A 23,633-nucleotide genomic window follows, 5' to 3' on the forward strand; every position below is an offset into this window, starting at 1 on the left:
TGCCGGTGAATCCTGGGCCCTGGGAGAATCTGCAAATGCATATTAATATTAGCCTACTGGCTCATTTAACTATGCATACCTGGACCTCGCCCACCGAGAGCGATATCCCGATTGCGACGCTTCGAACATCGCAAATCTCGCGAGAGGCCTCTCACAAGACTCAACGGCCTTGTCCCGACACCAAGTAGGGCCTGACGAGGCCATTGAACCATGCCCCAGATTTCTGTGAAGCATAGTGCCTGTTGGAATGGAGGAAACATAGAAACTAATCTGCACATAACAAGCTCTCACAAACAACAATGTGATGATGATCACAAATAATATTTATAAATAATATTAAAAATAATAAAGTTATAAATAATATTTTTGAGATGAACTGTGATCTTTTTCATCCACCCACGTGTGTGAGTGTTGGGCCTTATTTTAATGTCTTACCTGATAGATGACACCTCTGACAGTTCAGCATGCGCTTGGCAGTACTGAGGGAGTGTTACACTGTCAGAGGTGTTGGGCGGGATTCTCCGTTGGCCGACGCCGAAATCGTGAAAGGCGATTGGATGGAGAATAGGTACCGACGGCAAAATCGCGGAGGGCACCATTTTGATGCCAAATCGCAATTCTCCGTCGCCTCGACAGCGGTGTTAATGCGTTCCGGAACGCACGTACAATGAACACCGTTTGCATATCATCAGCGGGCCTGACCCGGTATTCTCTGGGGCCTCCCCGATTCTCCGTCTCCGATGGGCTGAGTTCCCGACGACGCGGTTCACGTCTGCTTTTAAAAATCATGAAACGGGCACCATGGCTGCTGAGGGAGATGGAGGAGGTAGGCCGCATAAGGTGCGACTGTGAGCTGCCGGGCCGGACACTGGACTGGCTGGTTGAGGGTGAGGAGGCCTTGCCAGTGCTGGGATCACCTCCATCGACGGGTTGTCCTTGGTCCAGGGGGTGATCGACAGGATGCATGTCCTCCTAAAGCACCAACAGGTGACAGACAAACCAAAAGGGGTTCCACTCGATCAAGGTGCATCTGATTTGTGATCATCAGCTGCGCATCCTGCACGTCTGTGCCCGATATCCCGGCAGCGTGCACGAGCACACTCAATGATTGATGACATGTTCGAGATGCCACCCCCTGGCTGGGGGGTTGGCTCCGTGCAATAGGGGTTAGCCACTGCTGTCATGGCTGACACCGATCTGGAGGCCACAGACCGATGTGGAGACCCATTCCGACGCCGCCCATACAGCGACCAGAAGCATGGTCGAGCGGGGCGTCGGCTTTCTGAAGATGCGGTTCGGGTGCCTGGACCACTCTGGAGGGGCTCTGGTACGATGCTGAGAGGGTCGCCTGCATCGTGGCGGCCTGATGAATTTCCCACAACATCGCACAGCAGAGGGGCGATGAGCATGAAGAGGAGGAGGATGTCCGCCAGGCCTCATCCAACGAGGAGGATGCAGTGGAGGGTGAGGATAGGCAGGACATGGAGCCCAGGGAGGCATGGGAGGTTGCATGATGTGTGCATCGGGCAAATGCGCATGGGACGCTCTGATCTCCTCCAGGTTCACCAACTGTGTGTTGGGGGGGGGGGGGGCCTGCAACCCCCTCCATGATACGGAGCTGCCGCACTACGGGGTGGGGGCCCTGGGTTGGCAGTAACAGCGGGTCTGGTCCATAGGTGGAGGGTGATGACAACCGGCTCTGCGATGAGCTCTGGTGCCCTGACACCCATCTGACAGAGCATGTAGGCAGGTTGTAACAGTGTGAACAGGGGTTTAATGTGACAACATATATACAGATTTGTATATATCCCCCCTATAACTAAACTGTGCCCAGCACCCGTGCCAACTAGTGTCTAACATTCTGGCCTCAAGGGCCCTAATGTTACAGCTTGGCCGTTCCCCTGGTGGTACAGCAGGAGTGGAGACAGCCTGCTGTGATTCCTGCCCTGCGACCCGTTGGCAGGCGCCTTCTGGGGTGATCGGGCCTGAAGGGCCCGGCTGCTGCTCGAGTGTCCCAGATGAGGTGGTGCCACCCTGGTCCGCCCGCTGCCCACTGAATGCACCAGGGACAGGAGGGAAGGGGGGTTCAGAGGTGCTGCGGTGTTCTGTCATCTCCCCTGTGGGAGTCACCAGCGCGGGTCCCATCACCTCCTTATCCCTCGGGGTGCCAATGGCCCCCGGGACACTCCATGGATCGGGGGTGCGAACGGAGCGATCCCCTCTGGGTCCCCCGCCACCGGCACTGCCAGTCCTGGAGGGTCGCTCTGGTCTCGATCAGGGTCTGCATGCTCGTTGCAAAGGGAGTGGACCATCTCCGTCTGGGATTGTGCACATCCCCCATTGACTGTGCCACCACCTTCTGGGTTTGTGTCACATGAAAATAAAAATGAAATGAAATGGAAATCGCTTATTGTCACAAGTAGGCTTCAAATGAAGTTACTGTGAAAAGCCCCTAGTCGCCACATTCCGGCGCCTGTTCGGGGAGGCTGGTATGGGAATTGAACCGTGCTGCTGGCCTGCCTTGGTCTGCTTTCAAAGCCAGCTCTTTAGCCCTGTGCTAAACCAGCCCCATCAGCCAGTGACTGTGACGTCAGCCAGTGACTGTGCCATCTCCCTGAGGGACTGGACCACCTCCCTCTCTGTGTCTGCGCCATGTCAGCCAGCTCCTGGCCAAGGCCACCAACGTTCCCAGCCATGGCCTGCTGTGATTGGGCCACGCTCAGGAGCGCTGCTGCGATTTCCAGCTGGCTCTGGCACGTAGCTGCCTGTGAGGCAGCAACCTTGGCCTGGACCTCAGCCAGCGCCTGCGCGGAATGCCCCAGGCCTTGGACATGCTGATAAATAGCCAAAACCGTTAACCCTAATGCCTCCACCGCGGATGCCAACCGTGCAATGTTGGCGTGGGTGACACGTATGGTTGGCACCACCTCCTGCTCCTGCACACGGTTGGACTCCTCCAACTGCACCTGCAGATGCTGGATGCTCACCCACCACCGCTCAAGTCGTCTCTGGCTCTGCAACTGCATCTCCACGATCGATGGGACTGTCCGTTCCAGACGTTCGAGACCCATCTGGACGGCAGCTAGTTCCTGGGGTCGGCCCGCCCTCCGACCATCCTCTCCCTCGGGTATTCCTACCTCCACCTGCTGCACCGGAGCAGTTACGCGCGCACCAGGTAGTGTCCCAGGAGCCTCTTCACTAAAGTGCCCAACCGAGGTGAGTGTCTCTGGGATGGTGGAGGGTGTTGGAGAGACAGCTGTGACGGGAAGTCAGTGTCATCCTCATACTCCAGCTCCTTGGTGTCCTGCGTCTCGAGTGGGGGCTGCCGTCCCAGCTGCTCTCCCCGTCATGGCTCGGCTCACGGGGGAGCTCCGGCTGTGTCACTAGCTGGGGGCGGGGGCCGCCAGATGGCCCCGCCCCATCACCGGCAGGTCCTGTAAGTCACAAGACAAGATGCATGATTAGACCGTGAGCTGTGGAGGGGAAGGGGGGGGGGTGCAGGGGAGGGCTGTGGGTGGTGGGAGTGAGGGTGGTGTGGGGGTGAAAGTGGTGTGGCGGTGAGGGTGGCGGTGAGGGTGGGGGGTGAGAGGGGCATGGGGGTGAGGGTGGGGGTGAGGGTAAGAGTGGTGGAGATGTTGTGACTCAGCAGGGCCTCACTACCTCGCCCGCAGCCGCACTCCAGCCCGGAGACCTCCTTTTCCGCTGGGACGCCCAACAGGTCCAGGGCCCTCTGCTCTGCCATAGTTAAGGGCACCAGGTCTGGGGGTCCCCCTTCAGTCTTCTCCTGCTCCCAGTGTTTGTGGGCGGCCTTCTGCTATGGGGGGGGGAGAGGGAGGTGGAGTTTCGGCCTCCCTCCGCGTGGGTGGAGGGGGTTGGGTTATGGGTGTGTGGGATGAGGTTGGTGCCAGGGGCACAGTGCTGCCTCCTCACCTTGGCCACCCTGAGGAGGTCGTGCAGTTTTATCTGGCACTGCTGACTGCTCCGGACGATGTTACCCACGGCGCTGGCCGCCTCTGCCACCTGCGCCCGGCGAATGGCGGTGGCTGGCAGCCTCCTTCCCGGCCAGGGTAGAGATTCGGCCGCCTCTCCTCCACCGCGTCAAGGAGGATCTCCAGCTTGACATCCGTGAAACGGGGTGTCGCTCTCCTTGCTGCCATCTTGTTGGCTGGGATGGTGTGTGTGGGGAGTGAAGTGTGTCTAGGCGGCAGCAGCTTGTCAGCCCCCTGAGTGACTATCGCGAACCCGGCGAATCCGGCACCGTCTCTCATTGGAACCGATTGTGTTCCCCGTGGCGTCAGTGCTAACCCCTGAGCAGTAGCAGAATGGGTCCAGCTGCGGCCCCAGTTTTGCTGTTGTGGAACTCCACAAATCCTGCACCGGCGCCAACACTTCGGGCTGGATTCTCCGTTTCTGAGACGAAGGGCTGGATTCTTCGATTTTGCGGCTCTGTACGGAGGAAGCGTCGGGTCTTATGGCTAAAATGTCGGTGGCCGCCCCAGCACCGATGCTCCGCCCAGTGGGGGCTAGCAGCCACGCCACATAAAGCCCCACACCTGCAGATACAGACGGGGAATGGCCGGGTCCGTGGCCGCAGCAACCTGCGGCGGCTAGGCCATACAACTGGGCAGATTATCGGTGTGGGGCCGCCGCCGACCAGACGCTTCCTCCGGACATAGCGGCGACCTGCAGCAGACCCGGCCTGCCAGATTGTGCCCCCTGTAATACCCCTTGCCACCTCTGGACCTCCCCCACCAGTCCCCCCAGCCCTCGCCGAAGCCCCCCCTGCCGGTGGAACGGCTCCCCACCCCCCCCTCGACTGAGCGGCGCTGGACACAGTCCGCAGCCGCCATGCGAGGTTCATGAAAACTGAGAGGACACAGACAGCGTCGGGAAGTTGGCTCGTCGGGGGCGGAGTATCGGGGGAGGGCCTCAGGTGATGTCCTGGGACCGTTCCAATGGCGTGCGCCGTACTCATGGATGATGCCATTTTTGAGGGGGCGGAGCATCCGAAAAACGGCACCATCCCTGATTCCGCCGTAAAAAGGGATTCTCCGGCCAATCGCCGAATGCGATTTTGCCGTCGGCAATCGGAGAACCCATCCCTCAGTGCTGACGCCAACGGAGAATCCGCGGGCTTTCCGACAGTAAAACCGGCGCTGCACCTGGAGAGATTCCGCTACCGTTGAGGGGCTAGCACCGGTGCCACATGGAACACATTCGATTGCACTGAGAAACGGTGCGGGATTCACCCGGTTCGGGATCGACACTCGGGAGGCTGACAAGCTGTAGCCGCACATACACATTACAACCCCCACACATACGGTGGGCGGGATTCTCTGATCCTGAGGCTAAGTGTTGATGCCGTCGTAAATGCTGACTGCATTTCTCGACTGCGTCAACATGGCCTCAGGAGCAGCGATTCTGACCCCTACAGGTGGCCAGCACGGCACTGGAGCGACCCACGCCGCTCCGGCTGCCGGTCCCGGCATCAGATGGGCGCCGTGGGTCTGCGCATGCGCAGTGGGACCGGCGTGATTGCCGCGCATGCACGGTGGCTCCCTTCCCCGCGCCGGCCCCGACGCAACATGGCGTAGGACAACAGGGGCCGGCACGAAACAAAAGAGGCCCCCAGCCCGAGAGGCCGGCCCACCGATCGGTAGGCCCTGATCGTGAACAGGCCACAACGAAGGCTCCTCACGCTGAGGTCCCACCGGGTAAGACCAGGTTAGAACGGCGCCGGCGGGACTCTTTTTTTGTACTGCCGCTCGGCCCATCCCGGGCTGAGAATCGGCGAGGGGGCCGCGCCGACCGCACGGCGCCAATGGCGCTGATTCTCCACTCTCCGGAGAATCGCGTCCCGGCGTCGGAGCAGCGAGGCCGGATTCGCGCGGCCCCCCGGGGATTCTCCGACCCAGCGCGGGCTCGGAGAATCCCGCCCACTTATGCCAGCCAAAAAGATGGAGGTGCAATGCCTGGATCTGGTATGGCTCTCTTGTAGGGGCCATGAATTGGATTCAATTTGAATTGGGTTTTGGAGCAGGCAAGGAGCTGGATTAGGGGTTTGCCCCCATCCACACTCTCAGCTCTGTCTTTGGAACTCTGATAAAGTAATTAAAAAAAAGATGACACTGCCTGTATTGGAGCACACCCGTACAGCTGATGGGTCAGCTGGGGCCAGAGGGCACCCAGGGGTGTGCCCTGGGGAGACACCTATGTGACCCATGGCACCAAGTTCAAAGCGGATTGTTAGTGGTGTGTGCAGCTGCATGACTGCCTTGCCGGCTGTGGCAATGATGCTCCGTGTGCGTCCACCCCGACCCCACAGCCCACCTGCTGGCCACCCCACACTACTCCCCCCCGGCCCTGGCAGAAGCCCCCTGACCAGCGGCACATGTCAGAAAACTATGGCGATGTTGGACACTTTTCGTACGCCCCTCTCTCCCCCTCAACAGCCGCCACGCTGGTTTCACGATTTCTAAATGCACAAGTGAACCACACCGTCGGAAACTCGGCCCATCGGAGGCGGAGAATGGCGGAGTCACTGGAGGGTGCTGGGTCAGGCCCGCTAATGATATGCAAATGGTGCCTACTGTACATGCGGAGTGAAACGCGTTGACGCCGTTTTCGAGACAACGGAGAATCGAGATTTGGCGTCAAATCGGCGCCTGTCAAGATTTTGGTGGCAGAAGCTATTCTCTGCCAAATCACATTTCATCGCGGGTTCAATTCCCGTACCAGCTGACAATTCCCAAACAGGCGCCGGAATGTGGCGACTTGGGGCTTCCCACAGTAACTTCATTGCAGTGTTAATGTAAGCCTACTTGTGACAATAAAGATTATTATTATTTCCCAATTTCGGCATCGGCTAACGGAGAGTCCTGCCTTCAGTCTCAGAAATGAAGAATCCAGCCCCTTGTGTTTCAGACTCCATCGGTACTGCACAGTGAGCGTCATCCCGGATTACATTCAAGCCTTTGCGATTGGTCTTGAATATGTGCTTTTCTGTCTCAGAGTGAAAGTGCTATCTTCTGACAGCAGGGGGCCATAAACCTGTTCCAGGTGAGCACTCAGAACAACTAACCGTTGCCTGAGCCAATATGGCACCTGGCATATTTCCAGTCCAGATTCAGTGAAAGTGATTGTAACTAAAACAAGGAGACAACAGAGGTGAAATGTGCAAGTTAAATTTATCCTCTTGCATCGTTATTTGACCTACTAATTATGGCTTTGAAATGTTTTTGCACACTATTATATTCACCTCAGAGAACCCTTTATCCTTGTAGGATTTCTCCAAGTAATGTTTGCTCTTTACCTTTTTAGAATCACGCATGCCATGCTGGAACCTGTCAGTTTCTGGGTGTGTTTATTCTGCACGTTCTCGCCAGGACTTCTGACAAGCCTCTTCAAAATTTATGTTCAACTGATTTGAGGATACACAGATATTAAGGTATTTTTACATGAGATTTGGCAATCTCTGGCTAGGACATCATATATCGCCCATCCCTAGTTGCCCTTTGAGCAGAGGGTGGTGATCCATCTTCTTGACCCACTGCAGTCCTATTTGTTGAATGTTTGCATTTTCAATAGTTCTCACAAAGAATTTCTGAGTCTTGTACGGTTGAACATTAACTGTTTATTGGTAACATATAACTATGTACATATATACAGAGTAAAGATCAAGCTGTGAGCTAACTCCCATGCTTGCTTCTACACAGGTCTCTGTCCACAAGCGATTCTAGTCTCAGGTCATGTGCCTCTTTACATCGCACTATGGTACTGTTTTCCATTCCCGCATTCACGCTTACTATGCCAGATACGCTTATACTACACCTTAACCCCATGGCGGAGTTTTCCTTGCAACCCGCCGCTGCCTGCTTTGCGGTGGCCCTTTGCCGATAAATCCCGCTGATGTGAATGGCTGGAAAATTCTGGTCCAAGTCTTTACCCAACGTATTTAAATTGTAAATACCCCTTTTGGTCCTTCAAGTCCCTAACTTTACAGATTCAAGTGGTCCAGCGACTTGATGACTCTTCCAGATCTCGTTCTGGTCACATTCGGAGGAGTGGTTGGCTCTCATGATTTGGGGAATGTTTGTTGATTCTGGGTCTGAGTTGCAATCCGTGTTTCAGGCCCTCGATTGCCTTCTTCCAATAGATTTGCCAGCTCCTTGGAGTGGAACATCTCGTCGTCAGCTCCCCATCTGCTCCGCTCGGGGACCACCGGCTTGTCCTGTTTCCACAGAGAGTATTCACCCCGTTCATTCCTGGTACAAACCTGTATTTTATTTTCCCGTGTGGTCCACCGTGATCACTGTGCGAGTTGAAGGTGCCTCTCCCCATTGTTTGGATGCTGATCATCAGTGGGCTCACCTTGCAATATGTCTTTTATCAAAGAAATTGGACAAACCGGCTCTGTGAAGAGTGAAGACGATTCAGAGCTGAAGTCCTAGACAGGAGTCTCTTTGTTGGTCGACCCTTTGGGAGTTTGCAGTTCCATGTAGTTGACAACAAAGTTTGTCTTGGTATGGCCAGACGTTTTAAGAAGGTTAAAGGTAACATTGGCATCTCAGCTCACGAGGGAAAATGATTGGTCGTGGGTGACTGACATGAATTTAAATACCTGCCTCTCGCCGTGTCTTAATTGTTCAATAAGAAGTCTTACAACACCAGGTTAAAGTCCAACAGGTTTGTTTCGATGCCACTAGCTTTCGGAGCACTGCTCCTTCCTCAGGTGAATGAAGAGGTATGTTCCAGAAACATATATATAGACAGATTCAAATATGCCAGACAATGCTTGGAATGCGAGCATTAGCAGGTGATTAAATCTTTACAGATCCAGAGATGGGGTAACCCCAGGTTAAAGAGGTGGGAATTGTGTCAAGCCAGGACAGTTGGTAGGATTTCGCAGGCCAGATGGTGGGGGATGAATGTAATGCGACATGAATCCCAGGCGTTCTCCAAGGCGGCCTTCAGGACGCGCAACAACGCAGAATCGCCGAGCAGACGCTTATAGCCAAGTTCCGCAGAAATGAGTGCGGCCTCAACCGGGACCTGGGATTCATGTCGCTTGTAGTATAGCTTTCCGAAGTGTCCTAGGTGGTATAGCTGTCTGAAGTGTCCCAGGTAGTATAGATTTCTGAAGTGTCCCAGACAGTACAGCTTCCTGAAGTGTCCCAGGTAGTATAGCTTTCTGAAGTGTCCCAGGTAGTATAGCTTTCTGAAGTGTTGCAGGCAGTGTAGCTTTCTGAAGTGTCGCAAGTGGTATAACTTTCTGAAATGTCCCAGATAGTATAGATTTCTGAAGTGTCCCAGGTAGTATAGCTTTCTGAAGTGTCCCAGGTAGTATAGATTTCTGAAGAGTCCCAGGTAGTATAGATTTCCGAATTGTCCCAGGCAGTATAGCTTTCTGAAGACTCCCAGGTAGTATTGATTTCTGAAGTGTTCCAGGCAGTATAGCTTTCTGAAGTGTCCCAGGTAGTATAGCTTTCTGAAGTGTCCCAGGCAGTATAGCTTTCCGAAGAGTCCCAGGTAGTATAGCTTTCCGAAGAGTCCCAGGTAGTATAGATTTCTAGTGTTCCAGGCAGTATAGCTTTCTGAAGAGTCCCAGATAGTATAGCTTTCTGAAGTGTCCCAGACAGTACAGCTTCCTGAAGTGTCCCAGGTAGTATAGCTTTCCGAAGAGTCCCAGGTAGTATAGATTTCTGAAGTGTTCCAGGCAGTGTAGCTTTCTGACGAGTCCCAGGCAGTATAGCTTTCTGAAGTGCCCCAGGAAGTATAGATTTCTGAAGTGTCCCAGGCAGTATAGCTTTCCGAAGAGTCCCAGGTAGTATAGATTTCTAGTGTTCCAGGCAGTATAGCTTTCTGAAGAGTCCCAGATAGTAAAGCTTTCTGAAGTGTCCCAGACAGTACAGCTTCCTGAAGTGTCCCACGTAGTATAGCTTTCCGAAGAGTCCCAGGTAGTATAGATTTCTGAAGTGTTCCAGGCAGTGTAGCTTTCTGACGAGTCCCAGGCAGTATAGCTTTCTGAAGTGCCCCAGGAAGTATAGATTTCTGAAGAGTCCCAGATAGTATAGCTTTCTGAAGAGTCCCAGGCAGTTTAGCTTTCTGAAGTGCCCCAGGCAGTATAGCTTTCTGAAGTGTCCCAGGCAGTATAGCTTTCCGAAGAGTCCCAGGTAGTATAGATTTCTAGTGTCCAGGCAGTATAGCTTTCTGAAGAGTCCCAGATAGTATAGCTTTCCGAAGAGTCCCAGGTAGTATTGATTTCTGAAGTGTTCCAGGCAGTATAGCTTTCTGAAGTGCCCCAGGAAGTATAGATTTCTGAAGTGTCCCAGGCAGTATAGCTTTCTGAAGTGTCCCAGGCAGTATAGATTTCTGAAGTGTCCCAGGCAGTATAGCTTTCCGAAGTGTCCCAGGCAGTATAGATTTCTGAAGAGTCCCAGGCGGTGTAGCTTTCTGAAGTGTCCCAGGCGGTATAGCATTCTGAAGTGTCCCAGGAAGTATAGATTTCTGAAGTGTCCCAGGTAGTATAGATTTCTGAAGTGTCCCAGGCAGTATAGATTTCTGAAGTGTCCCAGGCAGTATAGCTTTCCGAAGTGTCCCAGGCAGTATAGATTTCTGAAGAGTCCCAGGCGGTGTAGCTTTCTGAAGTGTCCCAGGCGGTATAGCATTCTGAAGTGCCCCAGGAAGTATAGATGTCTGAAGTGTCCCACGTAGTATAGCTTTCTGAAGTGTCCCAGGCAGTATTGATTTCTGAAGAGTCCCAGGCAGTGTAGCTTTCTGAAGAGTCCCAGGCGGTATAGCATTCTGAAGTGTCCCAGGAAGTATAGATTTCTGAAGTGTCCCAGGTAGTATAGCTTTCTGAAGTGTCCCAGGCAGTATAGATTTCTGAAGTGTCCCAGGTAGTATAGCTTTCTGAAGTGTCCCAGGCAGTATAGATTTCTGAAGTGTCCCAGGTAGTATAGCTTTCTGAAGTGTCCCAGGCAGTATAGATTTCTGAAGTGTCCCAGGTAGTATAGATTTCTGAAGTGTAGCAAGTGGTATAACTTTCTGAAGTGTTCCAGGCGGTATAGATTTCTGAAGTGTCCCAGGCAGTATAGATTTCTGAAGTGTCCCAGGTAGTATAGCTTTCTGAAGTGTCCCAGGCAGTATAGATTTCTGAAGTGTCCCAGGTAGTATAGATTTCTGAAGTGTAGCAAGTGGTATAACTTTCTGAAGTGTTCCAGGCGGTATAGATTTCTGAAGTGTTCCAGGCGGTATAGATTTCTGAAGTGTTCCAGGCAGTATAGATTTCTGAAGTATCCCAGGTAGTATAACTTTCCGAAGTGTCCTAGGTGGTATAGCTGTCTGAAGTGTCCCAGGTAGTATAGATTTTTGAAGTGTCCCAGACAGTACAGCTTCCTGAAGTGTCCCATGTAGTATAGCTTTCTGAAGTGTCCCAGGTAGTATAGCTTTCTGAAGTGTTGCAGGCAGTGTAGCTTTCTGAAGTGTCGCAAGTGGTATAACTTTCTGAAATGTCCCAGGTAGTATAGATTTCGGAAGTGTCCCAGACAGTACAGCTTCCTGAAGTGTCCCAGGTAGTATAGCTTTCTGAAGTGTTGTGGGCGGTATAGATTTCTGAAGTGTCCCAGGCAGTATAGATTTCTGAAGTGTCCCAGGTAGTATAGATTTCTGAAGTGTAGCAAGTGGTATAACTTTCTGAAGTGTTCCAGGCGGTATAGATTTCTGAAGTGTTCCAGGCAGTATAGATTTCTGAAGTATCCCAGGTAGTATAACTTTCCGAAGTGTCCTAGGTGGTATAGCTGTCTGAAGTGTCCCAGGTAGTATAGATTTTTGAAGTGTCCCAGACAGTACAGCTTCCTGAAGTGTTGCAGGTAGTGTAGCTTTCTGAAGTGTTGCAGGCAGTGTAGCTTTCTGAAGTGTCGCAAGTGGTATAACTTTCTGAAATGTCCCAGGTAGTATAGCTTTCTGAAGTGTTGCAGGTAGTGTAGCTTTCTGAAGTGTTGCAGGCAGTGTAGCTTTCTGAAGTGTTGCAGGTAGTGTAGCTTTCTGAAGTGTTGCAGGCAGTGTAGCTTTCTGAAGTGTTGCAGGTAGTGTAGCTTTCTGAAGTGTTGCAGGCAGTGTAGCTTTCTGAAGTGTCACAAGTGGTATAACTTTCTGAAGAGTCCCAGGTAGTATAGATTTCTAGTGTTCCAGGCAGTATAGCTTTCTGAAGTGTCCTAGGTGGTATAGCTGTCTGAAGTGTCCCAGGTAGTATAGATTTTTGAAGTGTACCAGACAGTCCAGCTTCCTGAAGTGTCCCAGGTAGTATAGCTTTCTGAAGTGTTGCAGGCAGTGTAGCTTTCTGGAGTGTCGCAAGTGGTATAACTTTCTGAAATGTCCCAGGTAGTATAGATTTCTGAAGTGTCCCAGACAGTACAGCTTCCTGAAGTGTCCCAGGTAGTATAGCTTTCTGAAGTGTCCCAGGTGGTATAGATTTCTGAAGTGTCTCAGACAGTACAGCTTCCTGAAGTGTCCCAGGTAGTATAGTTTTCTGAAATGCCGCAGATAGTATAGCTTTCTGAAGTGTCCCACGCGGTATACCTTTCTGAAGTGTCCCAGGCAGTGTAGCTTTCTGAAGAGTCCCAGGCAGTTTAGCTTTCTGAAGTTTCCCAGGCAGTATAGCGTTCTGAAGTGTCCCAGGCGGTATCAAAGAACAAAGAACAAAAATCTATACAGCAGCGGAACTGGCCCTTCGACCCTCCAAGCCTGTGCCAACCAAGATACCTGCCTAAACTAAAACCGTATGCACATACAAAGTCCGTATCCTTCCATTCCCACCCTATTCATATATTTGTCTAGATGCCCCTTAAATGCCGCCATCGTACCTGCTCCCAACACCTCCCCAGGCAGCGTGTTCCATATATTTACCACCCTCTGTGTAAAGCAATTGCCTCATTCCAGTGAGAACAGACCGAGTTTATCTAACCTCTCCTCATAGCTAATGGCCTCCATATTGGCAACATCCTAGTAAACCGCTTTTGTACTCTCTCCAAAGCATCTTCATCCTTCTGGTGGTATGATGACCAGAATTGTACACAATATTCCAAATGAGGCCGAACTAAGGTCCTGTACAGCAGGACCATGACTTGCCAATTTTTATATTCAATGAGCCGACCGATGAAGGCCAGCTTGCCGTATGCCTTTTTGACCACCTTATCCACATGCGTTGCCACTTTCAGTAATCGGTGGACAAGCACGCCCAGATCTCTCTGTCTGCCAATACTCGCAAGAGTTCTACCATTTACTGGGTAATTCCTACATGCATTGGACCTTCGACAGTGCATTACCTCACACTTAATTAAACTCCATCTGCCATTTCTTCGCCCAAGACTCCAACCAGTTTATAAGTTACTGTATCTTCTGACAATCCTCTTCATTACCGCAACTCCACCAATTTTTGTGTCATCTGTGAACTTACTAATCAGACCAGCTACATTTTCTTCCAAATCATTTACATACACTACGAACAATAAAGGTCCCAGAACTGATCCCTGTGGAACATCGCTAGTCACAGCCTTCCTTTCAGAAAAGCACCCTTCTACTGCTACCCTCTGTCTTCTGTGCTCAAGTCAGTTCTGTATCCAACTTGCCAGCTCTCCTCTGATCCCATGTGACTTCACCTTTTGTACCAGTCTACCATGAGGTACCTTGTCAAAGGCTTTACTGAAGGCCATGTTTACAACATCTACTGCCTTTCCCACATCTATCATCTTTGTCCCTTCCTCGAAAAACCCAATCAAATTAGTGAGGCCCGACCTCCCCTTCACAAAACCATGCTGTCCATCACTAATAAGTCCATTTGTTTCCAAATGTGAGTAAATCCTGTCTCTAAGAATATTTTCCAATAATTTCCCAACCATTAATGTAAGGCTCACCAGTCTATAATTTCCTGGATTATCCCTGCTGCCCTTCTTAAACAATCGCTTTATGAAGTGTCCCAGGCAGTACAGCATTCTGATGTGTCCCAGGCAGTACAGCATTCTGAAGTGTCCCAGGCAGTACAGCATTCTGTAGTGTCCCAGGCAGTACAGCATTCTGAAGTGTCCCAGGCAGTTGAAACACTGCACTCAGGTTGTTGGACATTGCTCTTGCCTGTCAGGGCATTTGGCTCCACAGCCCTGATTGTGCACCATTTGTGGTCAGGTTGGGTATTGCCTTCCTTGGCCTGGAGTCTCATGTGGCATTCTAATGTCAGATGCATAGACCACCTTTACTCTAAATGAAATGAAATGGAGAGAAGTGATGACTTTTGATATTCAGAACTGAATGATAGAGGGAATGATAGCGGGAAACGTGAGGACTTGTGCAGATGAACCTGCAGGCGAAGCTGAGACAGCTGATCAAAAATGTACAGGACCCTTGGTTTAGTAAGGAAACATATCGAATACAAAAACCAGGGAGGATATGCAAATCATCGTTTATGTCTCTGCTGGAGTATTGTGTTCAATTCCGGACATCACCCTTAAGGAGGATGCGGAGGCTTTGGAGAGGGTGCGAAAGTGATTGCCAGAATTGTATCAGGGACGAGAGACTTCAGTTAGGTGGAGAGGCAGGAGAAGCTCGCAGAATCACAAAATTGTTATGGCCCAGCAGGAGGCCATTCTGCCCATCATGACTACTGGGATTGCTCGTCTTAGTCAACATCCTGGGGGTTACTATTGATCAGAAACTGAAATGGACTAGCCATATTAATACTGTGACTACCAGGGCAGGTCAAAGGCTAGGGATCCTATGGCGAGTAACTCCCAAAGCCTGTCCACCATCTACAAGGCACAAGTCAGGAGTGTAATAGAATACACTCCACTTGCCTGGATGAGTGCAGATCTAACAACACTCAAGAAGCTCGACACCATCCAGGACAAAGCAGCCTGCTTAATTGCTCGTCCTTCCACAAACATTCAAACCCTCCACCACCGACGAACAGTGGCAGCCTTGCGTACCATCTACAAGATGCACTGCAGGAACTCATCAAGTTTCCTCACACAGCACCTTCCGAACCCACAACCACTACCATCTAGAAGGACAAGGGCAGCAGGTGCCTGGGAACCCCACCACCTGAAGGTTCCCCTCCAAGTCACTCACCACCCTCACTTAGAAATATATCGCCGTTCCTTCACTGTTGCTGGGGCAAAATCTAGGAGTTCCCTCCCTAACAGCATAGTGGGTGTACTTACACCTGAAGGACTGCAGCGGTTCAAAAAGGCAACTCACCACCACCTTCTGAAGGGCAACTAGGGATGCGCAATAAATGCTGACCTAACCAGCATCTGTAAATTAATTTTTTAAAAGTCTTTATTCATTGACAGAATGTGGTCATGGTTGGCTCGGTCAGCATTTATTGTCCATCCCTAATTGCTCTCGAGAAGGTGGAGCAGAGGAGGTTAAGGGGAGGTTTAGTGAAGAGGAGGTTAAAGTCAGGTTTGATAGAGGTATCAAAATAATAAGGGTTTTGACAGAAAATAATAAGGAGAAAGAGTCTCCAACGATAGGTGAGTCAGTAACCAGAGGGGGAAAAAAATTGAAGTGATTGAAAAAAGACTTAGAGGGGAGACAAGAAGATGGTTTACCCAGTGAGTCCTTGTGATCTGGGGTACATTGCCTCAACAGGCGGTAGAAGCAGATTCAATAATAACTTTGAAAGTAAGTGCTCGAAAAGGAAAGAATTGCAGGGCTGGGGTGTGAGACTAATTGAATAGTTCTACCAAAGAGCTAGTACAGGCATACTGGGCTGAATGGACTTACGATTGTAAGATACAGTCTGTCGGCAAAGACACCATACATGTGCACAAATCCATTTTTTAATGTGAGTGACCCATTAATCAGTGGTTATTTACTCATAAGTATTGAAACCTGATAAATCTCTCATATACAAGTGGTTGCCTTTTGCCTAAGAGATAGCGGGATATTGTTAAGAGGTGGTGTGAAATTAATAATGCTCATACAAAGTGTTGGATCTGACTCACAGCCTGCTTAAATTGCCTCCCGCTGTCATTAAAATTATACATACCTTCCTTGTGAAGTGTATCTTTAGCTCAGTTAATGAAATTCTCGGCTATTTTCCTGTTATAATGAGGAGAGAGCATCTCTCAATTCCCTGCAGCATGCCTACTGTGGAGTGAGGCAGTGGGGAATCTATTTCTGGGTCTTAATTTACTTTTTGATTCCTTGATAATGATTGTCCTGTAGGTGATATATTGAAATTAACCTTCATTTCACTCCCTCTACCAAAAATGACAGTTGTAACACTTTCCACTCACACAAAAGGCACTTCTTTTACACAAGAAATAAAATTGAAAAATGGCGAACAGAGTTTATGCGAAAAATAACCTGCCCTTGTTTGTATTGACTCTCATTCTGAAATGCCTGGTTCCCTATTTAAAAGGACATGTAGGCACTTCTTTAGCCACAGGGTAACGTGGAGACTGAGAGGATAGGTGCTCACACCCAAAGGTATTCAGAGCCTGCAATGAATAAAATAATTAATTTCCCTAACACCCCAGCGCCAGACTCCTGTAGTAAAGCTCATTAACAAAATGGTTGGGTATAATCCTACTGTGCAGATGTGTTTGAAGAGCTCTCCTTGATAACAGGATAGTTTTTAAACGACCACAAAGAGCGAGCTCAAAATGTGAGTGACTAAACGGGTACCCCATGCCTTGAAACCCCCCCCCCCCCCCCCACTCCCTCTTCTCGGCACACGGCCAGTCCGTCTCGCTTGTCTCTCCAGGCTTGTTGCAGAATGCTGGGCACTGGATGGTGACAGAGAGGGGTTTATTACAACCAGGTCAGTCGGGGTCAATACAACATGATGGGCCCACTCCCTACAGTGGCGGATGAGATTTTACTTCAGCGGGATCCTCTTCCCCTGCAACCTTTCCCATTGCAGAAAAAACCAAACCAATATCCTGGTAACACAGCCAGGAGTCACAGCCAGGGATAGCAGTCAAGGGGGTTGGTTTGTCCAGGACGGTGTCGAGCTTCTTGAGTGCTGTTGGAGCTGCACTTATCCAGACAAGTGGGGAGTATTACTTGTGCCTTGTAGACCTTGTAGCAGCCCCTTGTTCTCTTTGAAAAGTGACACCACCGTAGTGGGTCGGTTTTCAAACAATGACGAGACAGAGTACAGGAATGAGATAGAGAATTTGGTGAACTGGTGCGACGACAATAATCTCTCCCTCAATGTCAGCAAAACGAAGGAGATTGTCATCGACTTCAGGAAGAGCGGTGGAGAACATGCCCCTGTCTACATCAATGGGAAGGAAGTAGAAAGAGTCGAGCGCTTCAAGTTTTTAGGTGTACAGATCACCAACAGCCTGTCCTGGTCCCCCCATGCCGACACTATAGTTAAGGAAGCCCACCAACGACTCTACTTTCTCAGAAGACAAAGGAAATTTGGCATGTCAGCCATGACCTCACCAACTTCTACAGATGCACCATAGAAAGCATTCTTTCTGGTTGTATCACAGCTTGGTATGGAGCCTGCTCTGCCCAAGACCAAAACGTTGTGAATGCAGCCTGTCATGATATTCAAACACACACATCATGATAGACACACCAACAGACAAATCAGAACACACAACACCACAACCAATCACAGAAAGATATAAAAGCACAAACACGACACCCGGTGGTCAGTATTAGCTGGAGACGAGGACCAGGACAGACCTGCTACACGACACACTCAGGGAGACAGCACGTGCAGAGTATCCAGAACGAACTGTATTATAAGAGTTAAAATAAAATAGAGTTGTACCACATACAACTGTGTTGGCTCATCTGTGCACCAGAGAACCCAACACCACATGGTACAGGAGTGGATCGATACCTGCCGGCATACCTCAGTGTACACAGACAACTAGCAGTGCCCAGGCAAAATGATAGAGCTCCCGGTTCTGCAGCCGCTCCAGTGCCATGGCGATCTCCACGAAAACTGGCGGTGATTCCAGCAAGTGTTCGAATTGTTCCTGGTGGCAGCTGAACTCCAAGACCTGGATGATAGCGAAAAAATTGAATTTCTCCTCACCATCGCCGGTGCAAGGGCAAGAGAAATATTCACAAGGTTCAGGTTCTTCAGGAGGCAGCAAAGGTACGATTACCAGGCAGTCCTGGACAAATTCTCCAAGTACTGTGAAGAAAACGCAATCCAATCGGCAAGTAAAGGTAAGAAAAGCTGCAGTACTCACCTCGTGGCCGGGATCCCGGAGCCCGAATTCCCAGAGGCCGAAATCCCGGGCCTGAGAGAGGGCTGGGTCGAGGTCGGCGGCCATCTTGCTAAAGGTATCACGCTAGCACAGTTGCGCGAGCAGTGCGCAGAACCGGAAGTTTCGTTTGCGCATGCGCGAGATGCTGCGCATGCGCAGTCAAGAAAACGGCCATCGGTAAAGGAACAGCGATCTGAGCATGCGCAGTCGCTTCCTACGTGCTACATACCGAGCGTCAGGATGTCAGAGGCCCCAGACTGCACCAATTTAAAGGGGAAACGTCCCAAATCCAATTTAAAAGGGAAACGTCCCAAATCAAAAAAACTAAAATCTGTTAAACCTGTAAAATAACCTTCCCTCACCTGGAATGACAGCACATTGCCGCAAATTGACCCAGGAGATGAATTTGACCTCCGAAGAACCCTCCGACAAGCAGTTACCTACGCACAAGCCGATGATTCCGACCTTGAATACTTCGATGACGATCTTTACAGTGTTTCCGGACCTCGCGAGCCCAATGATAGCTCCGTGGTCCTATACGACTATGACTCGGACGAACCTTTCGTGTTGCACATTGGCGGCCCCCACATTGAATCCGACGCAGATGCGGATTCATTTTTCGGATTTGAGGATCTTCAATCCAGCAGATATGACGTCCCAACTTATCAGTACAGGATGATGCTGCAGCCTGACATTAACAGACAGGGAGCGGTGCAAGCACACGGAGAGCGCCCTGCTGCCACACAGAGCGTGGTCCACGTCCCGCTCAACGTTCCCGACTCTATGAAAGAAGACATGCAAGACTCCAGAGCGCAGTCCTCGCATGAACCAGAAGTGACTCCAGAGTCACAAGCCTCCACAGCAAGCTCGTGGACAGACTCCACAATTGCAGAAACGCAAGACTCCAGAGCGCAGTCCTTGCACGAACAAGAAGTGACTCCAGTGTCACAAGCCTCCACAGAGAGCTCGTGGACAGCCTCCACGATAGAAGCAACGCAAGACTCCAGAGCGCAGTCCTTGCATGAACAAGAAGTGACTCCAGAGTCACAAGCCTCCACAGAGAGCTCGTGGACAGCCTCCATGATAGAAGCAACGCAAGACTCCAATGTGCAGTCCTTGCAGGAACAAGACCATGAGGGTCTCGCAACCTCTCCTGACCAACCAGCGGCAGACGATGCAAGTCTGCCATGCTCACGTGAACAGCAAGAAGGCTATAACAGCCTACCATGCTCCACTACACAGCAGCATGACCATGACGGTCTCTCATGCTACAATGAAGGGCACAGCGCTGAAGACTGCACAAGTCCAACTGAAGACAAGCCAAAGGAATCGCCTCTTCCAAGCCCGAAGAAAAAAGGTTTATGCGCTGACCTTCAGGATCATTATAGCCGAACAGAGATTAATAATGCTGCACGGTCACAGAAGGATGCTGAGGATTTGCTAAAGAAATTAATTGAATGTTTAACTTGCAAGGAGCAGACTGAGAATTGCCAGTGTTTTAGTACGGATAAAAAAAATGGACAAGACATTGATCCTCAGGTAATGGAAATAACACAACCTGAATCATATCTACAGCAGGGACAAATGTCTCCCTTCAACACAACGCCGCAAAGTCCCAACTTCGGAGACCAGCAGTTAGTCAGTAATGACTCTTCAAACCTTGAGGGGAACATTAATTGCATTGAACCTATACACACTCCACTGATAAATGAGCAGAACATTGGAGCAAGAATCCTGAGGACACCGACATCGAGTAGCCAGATAACGAATTTAAAACCCGCAGCAGTTTCAAGTGAACCAAGTGTGCTTTCCACTAATGGTGAAGATGCAGATAAGGTCGACCCGATTATCCATTGTACCACACTAACCCCAGTGATTAAGCAGTTATGTATGGGGAGTATAATGTGGGCAATTGAGAACAGTAAAAGAGAGACTGTGACCATGCCAGTCCCAGCAAAATCAGACCCAGAGACCATGAAGGCATGTACATTAGACAAAGATACATATGAGGTACCTGAGAAGAAAAGTGAAATGGAATGTTCTTTGGAAAATAGTACAAAGTCGATAGAAACATTGGATCCTATATTCGAGACCATACATATGGGAGAATTTGGGGGTAATAAACAAGGTTCTGCAATGTCTGGGGGAAGATTTAAAATTCCAAAGAAGAAAAGCCCAAATGAAGGACAACGGCAAGACAATGACAGTCCACCGACATGGTGTGCACCACCAGATGAAAACTCTGACAATTTACCCAACCCTAGTGAACAGCAAGCTGCTAATGAGGATCTATCCACAGGATGTGAGACGAGTGACGACAGCATCCCACTTCCCATGCAAAAGGTGCAAGGTGACAGACCTCGCCTAGTGCGTACCGAGGCACTCGACGATCACGGTGGGACCACTGACGACTGCGGTGGCGGCGCATCGCTTCCACCCTCGATGGCTCGAGCCTCTCCACTGGTCGGTGCATTCCTGCATGTTCCGACTCCAGAAGTGCAGCTTCAGGGAATCTCGGCTGCCTCCAGTGAATCTGTTGGGACTCCGGATGGGGAGCATCGACGGAAGGCAGACCGGACTCCAGATGGGGAGCAGCCAAGCGCCGACTCTGATTCGCGCACGCCAGACCTTGCTCCGGACGGGCGGTGTCGCGGCCTCGGTGATGGCACGCTCAGGGTGACGGCGGATGCCACGGCGACAGGGAATGGATCGCGTGGCAGTCCCACTGGGTCGGCAGTGGCGACCAGCACCGGCGGTCCAAGACGGACACACCAATTCGCGCCATCGCCAGACGTTGATGCGAGCAACAATTCTCTCTCCAAGGCGACATGCTTCGACGTTTCTCTGCGGAGTCGCCCTTCCGGCACAGCAGGTGGCTGGAACCAGCGTGCACGGTCTCGGCCAACGTCCACATCTAGCACAGTCATCGCCTTGCATGATATTAGTGATGGTGCTACTTCGATGGCAACGACCCATCGGCTACAGGATGCCGTCCACCACAAACATAAAAAGAAAAAAGACTCCACCTTGTTCCTGGCATGCAGGGCGGATGGATTGGTGCGTAGGCGCAATCAGCGAGCTTTGCGCCGCCTTCCACGCTCGCAACTGAACCGTACGGACACGCCGGATCCTCCACTGGTTCCCAAGGATGACTTCGTGGAGATGCCACGGATCATGCCCCTTCCATCGCCACCAGAACCAAACCACAGCCAAGGCAACACTAACAAAGGTGTTGAATGTTATATTTGCACGAATGAAAAACCAAGCACTGCACGAAGTACAACAAATGGAAAAGTAGAGACTTCGGCAACAGCATCATCTCCAACAGTCCAAGGTGAACCAGTGTGACCCCAAATCTCCACAGCTGAACCGGCTTGAGGACCAGCCTATTCTTGAGGCGGTCACCCATTAGACTGGACTTATAACGCTGTTCATACGTTCAAAAAGTCAAACACTTCTGTATTATAACTTGTTGTTGTTTATCGTTCCAGATATCGTCTGACCGGACCACTGTTCAAGTTTTTTTTTTTTCTCGCATTCATGTTTTGTTATGGTACAACCTTGTTAGTGTGACGCACCCGACATCGCCCCATGTAAATAGTTACGTCATATACACACGCTGTACACAACACACGCACACACTCTTAGATGCACTCATGACACGATTATATTTATAACCACGTAGGCACATATCTTTGTAAAAAGGGGGGATGTCATGATATTCAAACACACACATCATGATAGACACACCAACAGACAAATCAGAACACACAACACCACAACCAATCACAGAAAGATATAAAAGCACAAACACGACACCCGGTGGTCAGTATTAGCTGGAGACGAGGACCAGGACAGACCTGCTACACGACACACTCAGGGAGACAGCACGTGCAGAGTATCTAGAACGAACTGTATTATAAGAGTTAAAATAAAATAGAGTTGTACCACATACAACTGTGTTGGCTCATCTGTGCACCAGAGAACCCAACACCACAACAGATGCACCATAGAAAGCATTCTTTCTGGTTGTATCACAGCTTGGTATGGAGCCTGCTCTGCCCAAGACCAAAAGGTTGTGAATGCAGCCCAGTCCATCACGCAAATCAGCCTCCCATCCATTGACTCTATCTACAATTCCCGCTGCCTCGCAAAGGCAGCCAGTATAATTAAGGACCCCACGCACCCCGGATATACTCTCTTCCACCTTCTTCCGTCAGGAAAAAGGTACCAAAGTTTGAGGTCACGTACCAACCGACTCAAGAACAGCTTCTTCCCTACTGCCATCAGACTTTTGAATGGACCTACCTCATATTAAGTTGATCTTTTCTATACACCTTGCTGTAACTGTAACATTATATTCTGCAGTCTCTCCTTCCTTCCCTATGTATGGTATGCATTGTTTGCACAGCATGCAAGAAACAACACTTTTCACTGCATACATGTGACAATAATAAATCAAATCAGATCAAATCAAATCAAAAGATGGTGGACAGGCTTTTGAGGGTCAGGAAGTCAGCTACTTGCCACAGGATTTCTAGATTTTGACCTGCTCTGGTAGCCACTGTATTTATATGGCACACCTTCTGGTCAACGCCCCAGGATGGTGATAATGGGGGATTCAGTGATTGCAATGCCATTGAATGTCATGGGGTGGTGGTTAGATTCTCTCTTGTTGGAGATGGTCATTGCCTGGCACTTACATGGTGCAAATGTTACTTGCCACTTGTCAGCCCAATCCTGGATATTATGCAGGTTTTACTGCATTTGGACATGAACTGCTTCATCATCTGAGGAGTTGCAAATGGTGCTGAATATTGTGCAGTCATCAGAGGCATTCCCACTCCTCACCTTATGATGGAAAGAACATCATTGATGAAGCAGTTGAAGATGGTAAGGCCTAGGGCACTACCTGAGGAACTCTTGCCGTGATGTCCTGGAGCTGATGTGATTGACCTCCAACAACCACAACCATCTTCCTTTGTGCCAGGTGTGACTCCAGCCAGCGGAGGATTTTCCCCGTGATGCTCCTTGATGCCATACTCGGTCAAATGCTGCCTTGATGTCAAGGAAGTAACGCTAGCCTCAACTCTGGCAATCAGCTCTTTTGTCCATGTTTGAGCCAAATAATAATATAATAATCTTTATTAGAGTCACAGGGAGGCTTACATTAACACTGCAATGAAGTTACTGTGAAAATCCCCTCGTCTCCACACTCCGGCGCCTGTTTGGGTACACAGAGGGAGAATTCAGAATGTCCAATTCACCTAACAAGCACATCTTTCTGGACCCGGAGCACCCGAGGAAACCCACGTAGACATGGAAACAATGTGCAGACTCCGCACAGACGGTGGCCCAAGCCGGGAATTGAACCCGAGTCCCTGACGCTGTGAG

Source organism: Scyliorhinus torazame, chromosome 17, assembly GCF_047496885.1.
Source record: "Scyliorhinus torazame isolate Kashiwa2021f chromosome 17, sScyTor2.1, whole genome shotgun sequence".
Taxonomy (NCBI): domain Eukaryota; kingdom Metazoa; phylum Chordata; class Chondrichthyes; order Carcharhiniformes; family Scyliorhinidae; genus Scyliorhinus; species Scyliorhinus torazame.